Raw genomic sequence first — 17200 nt, 5'->3', positions numbered from 1 at the left:
CAAGTCAAGATTTCTTCTCCATTTTCCCATCTGCCTGGTGAAAATCCACGTTGTAGGAACACAAACACACTCACACACACTTTGCACATTAAATATATATAAAATGAGGGGTGTTCTCTGAGGAGAGGCTCTTCCTGTGCCACAAACACTTCAAAGGCTTCAAAGCAGAGGTGCCTGCAGGGAGGGCTGGAGCTGAGAGCAGAAGTGCCAGTTTCAGCTGACACCAGAGGTTTCAGGCTCTTAGGGCATAAAGCATTTTCCACTCATTTTAAATTAATTTAATTGGGGGAAAAAAAATGAAGGAGAGGGTTTTTTTTGAAGGTTTTTGTGCGTGTGTGTATGTGATTTTTTTTTTTTTTTTAAAGTGGAAAATGCCATTTGGAGATTAAACCTGCCTTTAAGTGGATATTTTTAAATGAGAATATCTTCAGTGTTTGAGAAGTGACTGCAGAGACCTTCTCTTTGCAGCCATCTGAGAGAGGTGTGTTTTTTCTTTCTCTTGCATCTCTGCTGCTCAAACCCTTTTCCAGTTGCAGGGTGGGCAGTGGCTCCAGGCTTTCCTTCTGCTGCCCCTTCTCTGAGTTAATGCATTGGTTCTGCAGGCAAAAAAAAAAAAAAAAAAAATCGACATTTTTAGTATTCCAGGAGCCAAAGGCTGGCTGCTGGATGGAGGGATTTGCTGTACATCACAGGCAGGAGATGAGGGCTGATGCAAATGCAGTTTTATGCCCTGTGCCCAGAGAAACAACTCCCTGCTGCCCAGGGAAGGGTGAGATATAGGGAAGACATTCTGCTTTTATTTTTTTACTATTTGTTTTTCAAATCAATGTGCTGAAAGAGTAGAAATACCTTGCTTTTACTGGTCATGGCATGAGAATCTGCTTAAATTTTTAAATGTATTTATTTAGCTGCTTGCTCAGAGGTAGTCCCTCGACTATCAACAGCAAAGAACACACTCCAAGGTTTGAGAGCATTTTTCTGGTGCTTTCTTGTGTTTTCAGGTTGTTGGATGCCCAAGGGAAGGAAGTGAGAGGGGTGTGGATGCTTTGTAGTGGGACAGGTAAAGATCTCTGCTCAAGGAGCTCAGGTAGGGCAGCAGGGGAGAACATAGTGGTTTCCCTGGAATAGCCAAAAGCAGCTCTTAAAAGAAGATGAGCTATGCAATCTTGAACCCATCATTTCCATAAAAATATAGCCTTTAATATAATCATAAGAATAATTAAAAGTGTGTGAGCATCACAGGGGGCAGTGCTTCCCTGAGCCCCTCCAGGGCCGCATCCCACGGTGCCCATCGCAGGGAAATGTGGATCCTCTCAGCACAGCTTCCCTGTTTTCCTCAGCCTGCCCAGCAGCCACGTTATCTGTGATTCCATGTGCCCTCCCAACGCTGTGTGTGCTGCCTTTTAGGCCAAACCCTTGGTTAGGGAGAATCTGCAGAGCGTCACGGCCTCATTGATTTAATTGATTGGGATCGTCGGGCTCGGCCCAGCACCTCATCCCCTCTCCCAGGCAATGGTAATCAGAGCAAAAGATAACACAGCCTGCTCCAGTTGCAGCAGGGATGAAAAGATTTCTTCCCTAGGACTCCAAAGTGCCTTTGGAAAAGAAGAAATTCTGCCTGTGCTTTCTGCCTCTAGCCCAGGGTTTGCCAGCGCGTGCCCAGCGCAGCCTCTGAAGGTCCCTCTGGACCAGCTCATCTGCAGTGCTGCAAGGAGGCTGCTGGAGTTCCAGGAGGTACAGCCAGGCTGCCATAGGCTTGGAATTTCATCCCCCAGACTTTATTATTTTTATCCAAGATATACTGTGGAAAATCACAGCTGGGTCTCGGCAACCGAAATTAGCAGCAAAGACATAAAACCTGGTGGTGAGGGGATTTCGTTCCTTACTTTAACAAAACTTGAGTGTCTCTCAGTGTGCAATGATGACATTATCCATTACAAATGGATATCCATGATAAATGGACCCATAAAATTAGGGGAAAGCAGGGCTGCTGCAGCAAACCTTAATAAATTCACATATTCAATATATAGTCATCCTAAATAATCCCCCCTCCTGAAGCAGCTCTCCAGCCCAGAGCCACCAACCTCTCGGAGCTGTTTGACCAAAGGGTCGGTGTTTCCACCCCATTAATGAACAATATACAGGCAGGTTTGGTCTTCCAAAATCAATTCAGAATAAAGAATCTTCTCCTGATCCCTCCTTGCTGAGGTGTCCTAGCTTGTGCAGGAAATAAATCCTTATCTTGGGGCTGCCTAATGGTGGTTTGTCTGCTTGGCTTGGGCACAGCCAGGAGGGCACAGATAGACTCACCTCAAGCTTTTTTGAGTAAATACACAGGGAATTTTTCATGGGATCATCAAGTCATGGAATCATAAAGGTTGGAAAAACCTTCTGAGATCGAGGACAACCATCCCCCAGCACTGCAAGGCCACCACTAACCCATGTCCCCACGTGCCACATCCACACAGCTGTTAAATCCCTCCAGGGATGGGGACTCCACCACTTCCCCAGGCACAGTCTGTTCCTCTACACATCCTCTAAACCCCTCCAGGAATGCTGACTCCACCACTTCCCCAGGCAGTTTGTTCCAGTGCTTCTTCCTTTGTCTTTTAGACACAACCAAAGCAGGGCTGGGGATGGTCAAGGGCAATTTGGCCACTGCCTACCCGTGGGTGGATAAAGGGTGAGGAGCCCTCAGGATGGAGAGTTTGGGAACAGCCTCAGCAGGAACAGATCTTGTGCCTTTCTTTGCCTGAATGTGCTTCTGCCCTAAATTAAATGCAAAAGTAAAACTCAGGGCAAAAGCTGAATCACTGGCTTAATTTAGCAGTGAAATCATGAGTGAGGCACTACAGTACCTGCTGAAGGGTGCAGTGATTTCTAATTATGGATTACACAGCTAATCAGTACCAATCAACATTTTATGATCTTGACTTAATATTTAATATAATGTTAATTATAATTGCTTTTGCCACAAACTGTGTCAAATACGAGGCGTGATTTCCCCTCCCGGTGTCCCTGGAGGGGCCGGGTGGGCTCTGGGATGGGGCAGCTGGAGGAGGGACCTTCCCTGCCCAAAATCCCACCCAGCAGCACAGACCCACCTCCCTGCTCATCCTCCTGCCTTGAGTTGTGATGCTAATTAAGTGGTGGTGAGTCTCAGCGTTATTAGAATGGAGTTTTTTATCTCACACAAGTACCTTCCAGCTACAAACAGGGGAAGTTCATTTAATTAAAAATAATTTTAGTGTAAGTTAATGTGAACACAGTTCAATTACTCTGAAATACGTTTAATATTTTTTTCCCCCTTTTCTTCTTTCAAAGTCTAACAAGAGGCTACAGAAAAACAAAACCCAAACCAACAATAACAGATAATCAAGATGATTCTTTCTGGTAATTTCTGTGGTTTTAGATTCTCACATTTCCCTGCTCTGATTTCCACCCCTTTGCCCCCAGAACACTGGGTGTGACACTGGGGAGCTCTGGCATCACAGAAGCTGGAAGGTTTTGGGCAGTCAAAACATCACATTTTAAAGCATCTTCACTATTTTCTCTTTCCTTCTCTCCTTCCATTGTTTCAGCTCTTTGCTCACAGGGCTGAGTGAATCAGTTGAAGTGAATAATTCCTCCAGTGCATTTCACCTCTTTTTTTCACTACACAGTTTCCTTTGATGGATTCATTATTCCCAATTATTTGCTGAATAGCTTTAGTAAATAATTCTCTGGCTGGAGACTGGTGGTGAGTATCTTGCTGGAATGATTTAATGGCCAAAATTTAACCTCTGCTGGGGAAGTACAACTACTCACAGGAGTTGTGATGATGTTTTTCCCTGTTCATGGGAGGCTCATGGAGGGGGGACCAGGCTCTGGACTGGCAGCAAACTCAGGCAGATGCTCCTCTATTGTTTATTTTCAGGCTTTTTCTGGTAGTTTGAGGCTTAGAAACTTCTTTCAGGACTTGTTTTCAGGGCAGGACACAGGGCTGGGGGCTGGCAGCACCTTCTCTGCTCAGGAGTGTCCCTGGTAGTGCCACAGTGACCAAAATGTCACTACAAGGAGGAGCAGAAATGTGTAACAAGGGCAAAGTCACATTCACAGCATCATTCCTGGGATTATTAATTGAGCATCCTCAGGGTTTCTGTCCTTAAGTGCCTTTCCAAAGTCCTTTTGCCAGCTCTAACAGTGTCTATGCATGACAGTTCCAAAGTCCTCAGCTCTGCTGTGCACACACCACTTAGGACCATCTTCACAGGCCTGGTAAGCTTTGATTTAATTTTAACTTTATTTAGGGAAAAAAAACAACCTAAAAAACTAAACCCAAAGCAAATCCAGAAAGTTTAAGGACATAATTAACACTCAGGCAGTTTTTTAATATTCTGAATGCTCTGTATAAATACCAGCATGACTTTGGTGGCCCAGGCACCTAATTTAACCTGCACATTCCCAAAATGCATTTCCGGCTGGGCTTGGGCTCTGGTCCCCCATCTCAGCTTGTCCTGGAGTCTCCCCCGGGGCTCAGTTGGGGTCTCCTCTTGCAATTAATAATACATCAACTTCTGTTTAAAAAACCCAAACTTATTCCATTCATGTTTTGGCTTTTCCAGTGTCAGTGGAGCTACAGTCCAGTGTCAGCAGCTGGAGCTGCTGGTTTTACCAGGGGGCTGCTCAGAGAAAGGAAGGAGTCCTGGGAGTTAACAGGAATGGGGACAAAAGGGACACAAGCACAGGAGCCATTTTTGGGCTGAAGATTCCGTAAATCAGCTGTTGGGATGTTCCACCCAAAGCCCCTGAGCTTCACCTCCTGATGAGGTTAAACTCTGACCAAGTAAAGCAGTTCTTGAAAGTCTTTGTTGATTCTTTATGGTGTAAAAGCACCCAAAAGAAAATCTATCTTAAAAAAATGAAATAAAATCAAGAAAACAAGTGACACCCCCCCACCCCAGACTGGTTCCTGCAGGGACAGACCCTCCTCAGGCAGCAACTACAGCCTCAATGGATCTGGTGGGGCAAATCCTTCCCCTCCATCCACCCCAAAGCCTTTCACAGGGGTTTGACCTCCCTGATTTGGGAAGACAAAGCTCCAGATAGAAGACAAGGTCCTTACAGAAAACAGCAAACCCCATTGACTTTCAAATGCAATCTTGGTTTTTTTTCTCTATAACTCTGCTGTGTTGCATCTTGTTTACTTTCTCTCAGCACCCATTAAGTTAATATTACCATAAAGGAAATTAATTCCACCCCCCCAGACACACATGGAAACACCTCCCATCAGGGCAACTTAACATCACTCACGTGGGGATGGAGAGTAATTATCCCACCATAATACCTCTGGTGCCACTCCATCAGGGACTGATAGGTAAAGTCCTTCCATCCATTAAAGATCTTGTAACCTCTCATTACATATGTAGTTACATATGAAGTCCTATTCTCAGAAAAGGTTAATTAAAACCTGTGATTCCTGTATGAGCTGAATTGTGGAGGGGGAGGTCAGGCAGGAATTTCTCCCTTGCACAGCCCCTCTCTCTTTACTTAAACATGAATTAACTTCCCAGAAGGACTCAGAAGGCCAACCCGACCTCTCCTATGGAAGGGAGGCATTTATCAACCTCAGTCTGTCTGCCTGTACAGCAGAGACTGAAAATACCTGTGTAAAACCCTGTTCAAGACCTGGAGCCCACCCTGGTGACCTGCAGGGACATGTCATGCACTCCTATGGGTAATAATTCCTAAAACTGCCTAGGCAATTTAGGGAGAGAGGATCTTCTCTCCCTCAAGGAATGTAAAGTAAGAATACCCCGATTTGGCCATCCCTGCCCATTGCAGGGGAGTTGGACGAGATGACCTTTAAAAAGTCCCTTCCAACTCAAACTATTCCATGGCTCTGTGTTCCCAGACTGAGTTTTTAAAAGCAGATGGAGTGGTTGTCCCAGCACCCACCATTCCCACCCCCAGGAAGAGACACACTGGGCAGTGAGAGCTGGGGGAAGGGAATTTGAGCATCTTCAAGGGGTTCACCTCTTTGCTGAAATTAGGCAATTAGCAGAGAGGGCTAATGAACCTCAGAGTGTTATAACACCTCCTCCCTCAAATAGCACTGCTGTGGGGAAGGTGGACTCCTAAACCACCCAGAACTAACACATGGAAGCTGTTCCAGTGGGAAGTTCCCTATTTCCCACCTATTTACTTAAGCAGGGGGAGGTTATAACAAACATGAGGCTCCTCAGAAATGTCTCCACAGGCCCCCGTGTGTGCACTTAATGGAAAATAGAGGTGTTGGAAGAGACCACCAAGCTCCAAGCCCGGATTTTGCCACTTCCCTGCGTGCTGGTGGTGAGGAATGTGCAGGGCCTGTGATAAAGGCGGTGGTGCCGGGGAACCATCAGCGCTACCTAAAAGCAAATGGAACTGGCATAAATAATTGTGCTGTAGAAAGGCTTTCTGTTGCACCTTGCCTATCACTGACAATTTACATATCTTAGGAAAACCTTTGTCAGCTTCTGTCATTTCTGCACTATTATGTGCCTTTCTGGATAATTACCAGTTAATGTGAAAAAGCAGATGGAAAAAACCTTGAAATTTCTGATAGAGAATCCTCAAACCTCTCCCCTTATCTGTGCACAGCAGCTTCCTGATTTCAAAAGAAGTTTGAAAACCTTTGTTAAAAATGTCCCTGATTCCCAGTTTGAATGAACCAAATGACATTCAGCTAAAATTATTCAGCTTTTTCCACAATTAAATTCCATTATCGTGAACTGCCAAAGTAAAATGGAAGGTCTCTTAACTAATGTGTCGGTTGTTTGCTTGTATTTTCGTGGTGTGTATTGTATAAAGCTGTGTGAAGTAGAAGGAGGATAAACAATAACTGTAATTTTGCATCAATGAGTGGGGCATTTTTAGACCCTTCATTATGGGAACACACTGGGGTTGGTGGGTTTTCTCTCTTCTTTTTTTTCCCCTTTTTTTTTTTTTTGTGTGTGTGTGTGTGTTATTTTATTTATTCCTTTTCCCTCAAAAGCTCACTGAGACTGATTGGATATTTCACCAAACTTGAGGGGCAGTGTCAGTTTGGTTTTTAGCACCAGGAGTGATTTCTTTACTCATATCATGAGAGCTCAGGACTGAGCACACCCACTTCTCCTCTCCCTCTAATGAGGAGGCAGCACAGCAGCACATAGGGGGAATAATTCCATTTAAAAATACCATTCCCACAAGCAGGGGAATTGTCCTCATGTTGTCTCAGTTGGTTTTTCCCTTGTTCTTCTGGAAGACTTAAAATTAAGCTGCCCATGAGAAAGGCAGCACAGTTAATCACAGAATCCTTCAGTGGTTTGGGTTGGAAGGGACCTTGAATATCATCTCATTCCACCTCTTGCCATGAGCAGGGACACCTTCCACTAGACCAGGTTGCTCCCAGCCTTGTTTGCTTGTGTGCAGGATGGAATAAAGCAAAAATAACCTCTAAATCAGCTGAACCCACCATGCTGCCCGTCTTTGAAGCCCATAGGGAAGTTATTTCTGGGAGCTTCCAGTCAAAAAAAAAGGAGGGAACTTTCTGACCACTGATGACAGGGATTTATGCTGGAATTCTCTGTACAAAATGCTTTTAACAGGTTGGTGGGCTCAGATTGAATTTTACCCTGTGAAGCCAAGCCTCATCCAAGGTCTGTTGGTAACATCTCCCTGCAGGTGCACTTTGCAGTCAGAGAATTATCCTTTCATTTGGCCAAGACCCTTTAAATCATCAATTCCACTCAACAGGATTTTTCTGAGCCCTGAAGGCTTCTGGCATTCACAACCCCTGTGGGCAAATGCTGAGCCATCCCTGCCCTGGAGCTCAAAACCAGCTGGAGGACGAGGACAAGGCTTGGGAATGGACAGAGGAGAGCCAGGAGAAAACCTGGCACTGCAGTGGCACTGGGCAGGGGGACAGAAGTGGGACAGGGAAGAGCCACAGGGACACTCATGTTTCTGCTGGGACACCTGGTCTCCCACACACCAGGAACACCCTGGAGCACAGGCAGGTCTGCAGTCACACCAATCCCACTGCAGAGCAGTCACTCCTTTGACATCAGGTAAAAAACCCCACCTAAGTAATCCAATGCCAAACCCATTTCTCTTCACACGCCCTGAAGTCCATCTAAAAAATGAAACAAAACAAAAAGCTGGCTCCATGTTGGGTGATCTAGACAAAAACTGTCCTCATAACAACATGATACCAGTGGATACCTCGTGGCTACTCCCTGGAGTCAGAGACTGGCTCAGTGGGAGCTGTGAGTGTGCCACAGCAGAGAAAAAGAGAACTCCTTTATACAGAGAATGAAAGCAAAGAAGTGTTGCTGAGGATCAGTATAAAGGGAGCTAAAGCACCTCAGTATCATGGTGTTGTATCAGAAAGCTCCACAGACAAAGGCCACACAGCTCTGTGGTTGCCCTGCTGGTTTGTGTTGATGGTGCTTCTCTTCCTGCCTGGCATTTACCATCTCCAGCCCATGGAATGACATTTCAGATCCTGATTAAAATCATTGTCTTTCATGGCAGAGAAAGTTTGTTCTTCAAAGTAAAGAAGATAAAAAAAAAAAAAAATGCTGTTGCAAACAGTGCTGAAAACCAGATGAATAAAAACAACCAAAAAAGGTTTTAATTCCATTATTTTCAATTAGCTCTTTAATTTGATTTAAGTCACTTGCACTTGTTGCTTGTTTTACATCTCTTATTGTCCAGCATTTTATTTCACACATCTAACAGTATTAAATCAAACTGTTTTCTAGTCTTTGCCTTCTTTTGAAGCCTCTTGAAAGTCTAAAGCGGACTTAAAAAAACAGATATTAAAAACGAACTTTCATCTCTCTGCAGGTTATTTGTAATCAGACCTTTCTCATCAAGGGCTCTTTTCATATGTGTTTGGGATCTGGGAATTATTAAAACTGCCAATCCATCTTGTTAAAAACACTGCCCAGGCTTCAGTGTTTTTAAAACTTCAGTTCATGTTTGAATTCATCAGCTGGCGTTGGAGAGCTGGTGCTCCTGCTTGTGGATACTTACATGTAGTAACGATTCAGTAAATCTACACAGGGTCATACTGGAGACTCCTGTTTATTCACACTTGGTTCTGAGTGGTCAGTGGCTCACACTGAGGACTGGGATATAAATTATTATTATGACAGGGACATTATTGCTTCCCCATTGCCTTCAATACCATCAGATTTTACCAAAATGATCCCAGAAGTATTGAAATACTCCAAGTTTTCCCCACGTTGACACATCAGTACTGGAAGGCAGAGTGAGGACAAACTGGTGACGAGCTGTCCCTGGGCAAGCACAGTGGGTGGAAAATGTTAATTCGCCTTCCTTAGAAAATCACCATTGGGATTCACATCTTGCAAATAAGAAGGTTTTCAGTGGGGTCTTAAAATTGAAAAGGTGCAGCTTTGAGTGTGCTTATCTGCCAAGAGGTGGGAGCACATCGTGGACTCCGTTGTGCTGCCCTGCTGGGATCTGGCCGGGAAGCCGGGAAGGTCTGGAGAAGGTCGGGCACGAAGTCTCACTTTGATGGAAACATCCAAAATTTCCACTTCGCCCCCGAGGTTCAGCTCACCTGGAGCAGGCAGAGGAGGTGCTTTTTTCCCCCTGTGTGTCCCTCAGGAGGAGGTTCCCACTCAGGGTGGGTGGACATCCCGCGGCAGCTCCTGAACAAAGGAGAAGCCTTTCAAAGCAGAGCCATCTTTATCTCAAAGGCAGCATTCCCTCTTTGATCTCCCGATGAATCAGGCTGGCTTTGTGCTCCTCAATGCCTCCTTAAATAGCACCTCTCTCCAAATAGGAAGAGCCTGAATAGATGCAAGACTTGGGTGTTTAAAGAAACCCTTTTTATTTCCTAAAGCAAAACTGGGTGGTGGGGAAGAAACCCTCACGTGCCACCTCCAAACCAACCCCTGTAATTCTCCCAGACCACGCAATTAAAGTTTTCCAGGTGTTTTTTCCGTGATGGGAGAAACTGTTTACATCCATCAGAGGACTGGGAGACTTTGTGATCTCTCAGTGGGTTCACCAAAGTGAATTCCACCACCGGCAACGTGCCAACATTACCTTCTTCCAAGACATCAGGGTCCTGATTAAAACTGTGGCCTGTTGTTTGATGAACCAGCAATCCACACAGCCTGTAGTTTTCCTTCCTTCCTTCCTTCCTTCTCTTTCCCTGTGTTTATATGTCATATTCAGTAAAGTCTCTTTTATTGAACATCTGTTTGGTACAGAGAAAGCTTATCCAAACTCGGCAGGAAAGCACCTTTCCTCCAAAATAAATTAAAACAATGTATGTGCCTCCGGCCAATAGATCATTGGATGGGAGTCATGAATGTACATTTGTGGATATTTGATGGGAAGTTCATCATTTAAATGATGAAAATACAGTACTTCAACATATGGATCATTCCGAGCTCCTCTCTTTCCTTTCCAGTTGAAGAATCATTGTGCATTTAGAGGAATTAGACAAAATTAAGACTTTAAACTGGGCTGGTAGCAAAAGCTATTATCAAGGAGTGGAAATGCAAAAGCAAGATGCAGGGATGGAATCTGACTTTGAGGTATAGGTGGATTAAACTGGTTTAGTTTTAGGTGGTGGAAACAATGAGGAAAACATGTAAAAAATGAGCAAAGAGGGAATTAAAAAGTGAATTGAAAAACTGAAATAGAAATTAAAGCACACAGAACCCCTCTGCAACGATGTTAGTGACCAAATAAAGTTTGGAACTTAACATTTTGTGTATTTCCTTCTGTTTTATTGTGATTATCAAGGTGGGTGCAAGTGGCCTCCTTGGGGTTCTGCAGTGGACTTTTACCATGGCTCTAGAATGATTTTTTCCTCCCTTTCATACAACATCTATGATAATTTCCATAATGAGAGATGCTTTCTGCTCTGCAGAGTTGTGCTGGCAGGGGAGTCCTCCCCCTGCTCTCAAAGCATATCCTAATTCCTGAGGCAATCGAGCAGCAGCAAACTCTGAGAGCAATCTCACCTCTGAGGGGCAGACACTTACCAACCTATTATGTCCTAATTAAGTTTGGCCATGTTTACACTGCTTGATGATGATGCATAAAGATTAATTTACCTTTCCAGCCTGTTGCCAGAATGCACTGCCATAGTACCCTGTTCAAAACAGAAACAGCAATAAAGTCTCCAATTAATTTATATCCTCTTAATTCTATCAGAATCCATCATTTTATGTGCCTTTAATTTATTGGTGTATCATCTATCGAGGTGGCAGCAGTTCTCACAAGTCATTCCATAAATGGTTTTAAACACAGTGATAGAATCTTCTGTGGAGAAACAAGCCACGAGAACACCTTATTTAGTTTGCCAAATTAAGGAGGCCAAAGAAAGCCTTTTAATTGCTTTTGACTAAAAAAAAAATCCCGCAGAGCCACAGCTAAAAACGTTCCTCTGACTGTCATTGGAGTTTAGAATTAAACAAGGCTGAGCTCTTCAGTGTGACCCTGATGAAATTAAGTGCAATCAGGATGAAGACAGAAACACCATTATACAGGTTGAGCTTTACACTTTGATTTTCTCGAAATATTGATTAGAGATCTGAATATGAATTAATGATCTTGGCTCTGTTTCAGCAGAAGATGGAAATTCACAACAAGCTTTTGAGCACGTTCGTTTTCTCTCCAGTTTTAAAGGTTTTGGAGTTTGCAGGCTGTGCTCAGGTCGTGGCCAAAAAGGCCACGGAAGAAGCACCATTCCAGCTGATTCCTGCAGCCTGGAATGCAAAACGTTCACCTTGATGCAAAGACACTGCTGGGCACATGTTATTTGTGGGGGAGTTCTGTGAATAATTACAGAAACTGCTCCTGACAGAGGCTGTCCCTTCCTCCCATGGGGTCTTGAGCTCTTCTTGGTTTGGTCTGGGACATCTCATCAAGGTCTAGCAGGGCTTAGTTTGGGAGCTCTGGGAGCCAGGGAAGGATGAAGGCTGAGGACCTTTTTTACCATCCCAGGAGCAGGATTTGTCTAAAATTGTCTGAGGCACCTCCAAAATTCCTTGGGATAAAGGGGCACTGCCAATTCCACTACCCCATCCCATGTACCTAAGTGACAGTGATGGACATACCCAGGAGCCATGGTCACCACAGCTTCAGAGGGTTTAAAACAAGCAAAAAATCCTTAGAAAAAGGAGCATCGTTAGCTCATAAATTTTGTTTCTTGGTGCTCACTCCCTTCCCCTGTGACAGCACCTGTGCTTCCCCCTCCTGTGACTTCCTACATGTCACTCAAGGTTGGCTTTACTTATTTTTAGTGAGTTGCTCCCTACAACTGCCCCTTTTCTTGCCCAGTGGTGCCAGCAGGACATTTCAGAGCAGCTCAGGTTACTTAGCAGGAAAACACCCAAACAAGCAGCCCGTGTTTCCACACACATTATCCCTGGTGCTTTGTGGGGTTGCAGCAGCAGCACATGGACAATAAACCTCCTGACCATATGGCACAGGTTTTATGAGCTGGTGCCACTGAGCTCCTGGTGGGCTCAGGTGCACCTTCCCAGGACCAGTGGCTCTGGAGAGCCTCAGGCATCATTTATCCCACCCAGTCCATCATCATCCCATCATTTATCCAACACTGCAAGCTGGAAACCATAAAAGACTCATCCTTTTACCCAATCCTTGCTTTTTTTGTCCCCAATAAGGCAAAGTCTTGGCCTGCCACGGAGTGTGAGAAGCCACCCAGAGCTTTGGGGCCAGAGGATGGAAACCTGCCTGAATCCACAGGTCCTAGAGCATCGCTGGATAAATATTGGTGGGATCCTCCCAGAGCTTCTCTGCTCCTACGAGGGGGTGGCCAGGTGATGGCACCTCCCTGCACAGGGATTATAACTGGGACCTGTCACTAAATAATGAACAGGCCAATGGAGAGAATGTAAGATACCATCCATGGTATGCACAGTGGGTAATAAATCCAAGGGGAAACAGTAAATCTCCAAGGAGTTACAGAAATCCAGATAGATACCCTGGTGGAGGTGCATTTATTGTGGAGCACTACAAGGTTTTCCTCTTATCTCTAATTTTATAGATCTGTGCAGCTGCAGCAGTCCTTGGATAGGGCACATATTTGAAAATACTATAAATTTCACCTCCTGTTTATTTCAGATTCATTGGCACTCTCTGTCTTTACTATCTCCTGGTATTTTATGCGTCAGTAGTTGGAGAAAAAATGCTTTGTTTGCACTAGATGTAATATGAAAACTCTCTCTGACATTTAAACTTTAGTATCAGTTTACCTACAGTGTTAATATCACTGAAACTGCTTATATGGATTAAATTGCCTCCAGTATATAATGCCAAAATATGAACACAGCACATTTACTGATTCAAGCCCTTGAAAGAATTATTACCATTAAAATATTTAAGGTCACCTTTACAAATGCAATAAATCAGGAGGATGTCAAACAGAGAGAGTTTAAAGCTCTCAGTCTGGAGTAGCCCACTGGGAAAATGATGGTTGATTTATTGTGATGGGGGGGAAAGGGGTTTGGGGACAACCTTGGGGCTCACAGCCTTTTTGGGGACAAAATTGGGACTCACGCCCCTGTGGGTGTGGAGCACCAGGGGGACACCACTGCCCTACAGGGTGGTTCTCACCCAGACTCTCACGTTGTTGCACAAATTCTCAGCCCAGTCCCAGCAGCTCTGAAGGTCTCACAGGAGGAAAGAGCAGCAAAAGCTCATTTTTGTCATTAAAGGCAGAGGCAGCAGCTCGTGTGCCCTCGGGAGGCAGAACTGATGAGTAAGAAGATGCCATTTCCATGCAGTCACTTTTTTTTTTGCACAGAACAGCCTATTCATGCTACAGGTCCAGTTCTGCAAAAACCCTTATTGAGGTCAACATAATTTACTGATAATTGAAGTCAGAGGGAAGTTTTGCTTCAGTGAGAACCAGCAAATCAAGCCTATCAGACAATTCTTTAAAAAAAAAAAATCATCCTTCATTATGCTTTCATCTTAAATATTAGGATTCAGCGAATTTCCCCAGAACAACCACTGTGTAAAACTTTAATCTTTGGAGAATGGATTGGGACTGTAATTGCAAAGCCCAACATCCTCCTCCTGCACCACAGTCCCTCTATGAAAGTCAGCATTTACTAGCACGTTTGAAATGGGGGATAAATTTGCATGTGCTTATTGCTCACCCTTTTATTTGTTTCCAGGTGACTGTTTCTAATATTTAGTACAACACCCTTATCTGCAGTAGCCCATCCTAATTTACAGCGTGAGGAGACGGACTAATGCTCATCATCATTGCCTGAGGCAAAGTAGTGAGCTTAAAAATACACCTTTCTTTTTAAATTCCACACAAACAATTAAATGTAATAATTGATCAATGCCTCCTCTGTAAAAAACTTGCCAACATGAGTGGATGAGAGGTGTCTCAGAGCTTTCTAAACCAGTGGTCAGTGCTTATTTAACCAGAGATGTTATTACAGGAGGACTTATTATAGCCACAGGAATTCATAGGAATTTTTGAGAGGCCTTGTAACTTAAATTAAATGGATTCCCTCCATTACTGACAGTAAAATGATCTTAAAATTCATATTTTTTGGGTGAGGTGGGAGAACGAACAACCCACCTTTACTGCATTGGGAATTTCTCTCCAACTTTAGAGACTGTTCCCTGTCTGATGGAGGCAACAGGTCCAAATCCCAGCACCAGGTCACAGATCTGAGGGGAAAAAGCACAGGAAGACAGAGAAAATCAAGCTCAAATGGGATGGTTTTCCCAAAGGGTCTTTCAGAGGAAGATGAGTTTTTGGGCTGTCTGTTAGGAGACACCTGAGTTACTAGCTATTAAAATGCTCTTCAGTGAAGGTGATCTGGCTTTTCCTCCCACTTTGGGGCTTTGTTAAAGTACAGGATCTGTTTTCTGCCTGCTCAAAGAGACCAATTTGGGGAGCACTGGGCACAGCCCATTCCCACGACCAGACATTCAGGCTGCACCCAGGGGAATCCAGCAACAACACTTGTGCCCTGCTTTCCATTTTTCTCATAGAAGGAGACGGAATTTCCCAAAAAATACTGTTAACCCTGAAGAAACTCTTACCACAGGCAGAGAAGAAGCAGCTCCTGAGCCTTAGCAGAGGCTTTACAGCAGGAAGGGAAGATGGGCCTGCCCATCCCTGGCCTTTGGACTGCTCAATCCTCAGATTTAACAGTTGACTAACACCTCTGATAATTGAGCATGTTAATATTTTGCAAGAGAGACTGACAAGCAGATTGTTGTCAAACCCAGGAGCCGTCAGGCTGTGGATATTGGAGTTGGCAGAGCCCAGTAATTTACGGCTTTCTCCTTCAGCTTCTCATCATTTACTTCCCAGCCACCGAAGGGAAACCTGCAGCCAAGGAAAATTGATGGACTCATCATGCAGACATGACACTCCTGAAACCCCCAATTGCTATTTTATACACATGGTGTGAAGAGGAATGATCAATGGGGACCTGGAAACTCCTCAGTTACAGGAGCCCTGGAAAAGCTGCACCAAACCTGTCTGTTCCCCTGCTTTCCTGGGACTTCCTGGTGTACTCCAAATAGTTTCCATTTAATATCTTCTCTCATTTTTACTAATGCAGCTACTGAATGTAAGCTATTAGTTTATACTGCTACAGGGTCTTAGTCCCAAGTGGGTGATATTTTGGTAAAAACACGCACAAAGTCACTGTGGTTCAGCCCAACTTTTGTTGACTGTATGGTCTCACCAAAAGTAAAAAACCAGATGATTATTTTCAGGCTCAGGTTTAAGTTTCTGACTAAAGTCGTGCCTTGACAAACTGTTTGGGAGTTTCTCATTGTACATCATGACCCCCAAAGGGTCTCCATCAACCATATATATATATAGGTGGAAAATGTTTCCTTTCAAGTACCATAATACACACCTGCAAACATGGGAATACAATGTTTAAAAGTTCCTCTTTTCCTTCTTTAGAAAATATAAAACCAAGAGTTGTTTGTATAAATAATAAAAAAACCCCCAGAAACAAATCAACAGTGGCCTCCAGATATAAAATGTGAATCCTGGGACATAACAACAGTTACTAAAGGCAGGACAGGGCAGGGGGTGATATTTCCCAACTGAATAAAGTCAATTTTTAAAGGCATTATGTGCACAGTGTTTTTAGAGTCTGTGTGCCCAAATTCAACATTATTGGCTGCAGATTTATCTGTGTTCTGGGTAGAAACCCAAGTAAAACTTGGTGCTGTCACTGGGAAGGAACTGAAGGTGGTGAATTGCAGCCAAGCTCTCTCCAAATCCTCCATCAGCTGCTTGGAGAGAGGCTCAGGCAGCACTGCCACAGAGGAGGGTGGGGAATTCGCTGCCATTCCAGAAACACATCCAGAACCTAAAGAAAAATACCACTGAACAAATTTTCCTAAGAAAGGAAGCCCAGAGAGAGGTGAGAAAATCACTCATTTGCTTCAGCAGTGAAATAAAGAGAAGGGAATAAAGGCTTTGCTCACCAGCCCTCAGCTTGGCAAGGGGTTTGTACACACAAAACTGGGGGTGCATGTAAATAAACCCGTGGATTTAACAGGGCTACGTGCACATTCAATAACCTCAGGCTCAGGTAGCTTGCTGAACTGAGCTTTAATTTGTATTTAGGCTTTTTCCTGTGTATTCAGGTTTTTTGTGCTGCTTGGGGCTTGTGTCGAGGTATTTGTATTTGTGCTCATCACACACAACTAAATAAACTTGTGCTCAAACTTGTTGAAATGGGATGTTTTACAAGTTTGGATATTTTAACTCTGCTGCTCACTGGTTGGCTCTGTCGTAAAATTATCATTCATTTCTTTTGGCTTGTCAGCATTAGTGAAGATGATGTGGGATAGAGAGCACAGCTCAGCACACAGAGGAGGAGGATTCTCACTGTCCAAACGTGTAAGTCAGCAGAAAAAATAAAGCAAAAAAGCATTTATCTGAAAAGGCAGAATCACTCCCAGTCTGACCTGACAACCTTGTACCCCACTGATATTACAAAAACAGAAGGAGGAGTTTGGAAAAACATAAATAAACTTGGAAATAACAGATCCTCAACCCCTATTTCACCGAGCGATTTTCATTTTACTGTGTTGGTCCACCCCAACAACCAAATTGAATCTGGCTGACTCAAACTGCACATTTAAAACATATTTTTAACAATCATAGTATCAAAGACTA

The 17200-nt window shown here is 44.0% G+C and overlaps 1 long non-coding RNA gene across 3 annotated transcripts; it reads right to left on the bottom strand.

The window, feature by feature from the left end:
• Positions 1-511: 511 nt before the first annotated feature.
• On the bottom strand, positions 512-15161 carry LOC108642644. Of its 3 annotated transcripts, none has more exons than XR_003916390.1 (4): positions 15091-15161; positions 14621-14712; positions 11109-11146; positions 512-596 (listed from the first exon to the last, which is right to left on the bottom strand). It is a non-coding gene; the product is annotated as an uncharacterized LOC108642644 (long non-coding RNA). The 3 variants fall into 3 exon arrangements; XR_003916389.1 differs by lacking the exon at positions 512-596 and adding an exon at positions 8650-9686; XR_003916388.1 differs by lacking the exon at positions 11109-11146 and having other exon boundaries at positions 516-596.
• Positions 15162-17200: the final 2039 nt, after the last annotated feature.

Source organism: Manacus vitellinus, unplaced genomic scaffold (assembly GCF_001715985.3).
Source record: "Manacus vitellinus isolate BGI_N305 unplaced genomic scaffold, ASM171598v3 scaffold_95_pilon, whole genome shotgun sequence".
In the NCBI taxonomy this organism is placed as follows: domain Eukaryota; kingdom Metazoa; phylum Chordata; class Aves; order Passeriformes; family Pipridae; genus Manacus; species Manacus vitellinus.
The sequence above is the reverse complement of the archived record's forward strand: the minus strand, read 5'-3'. Positions and strand labels throughout refer to the sequence as shown.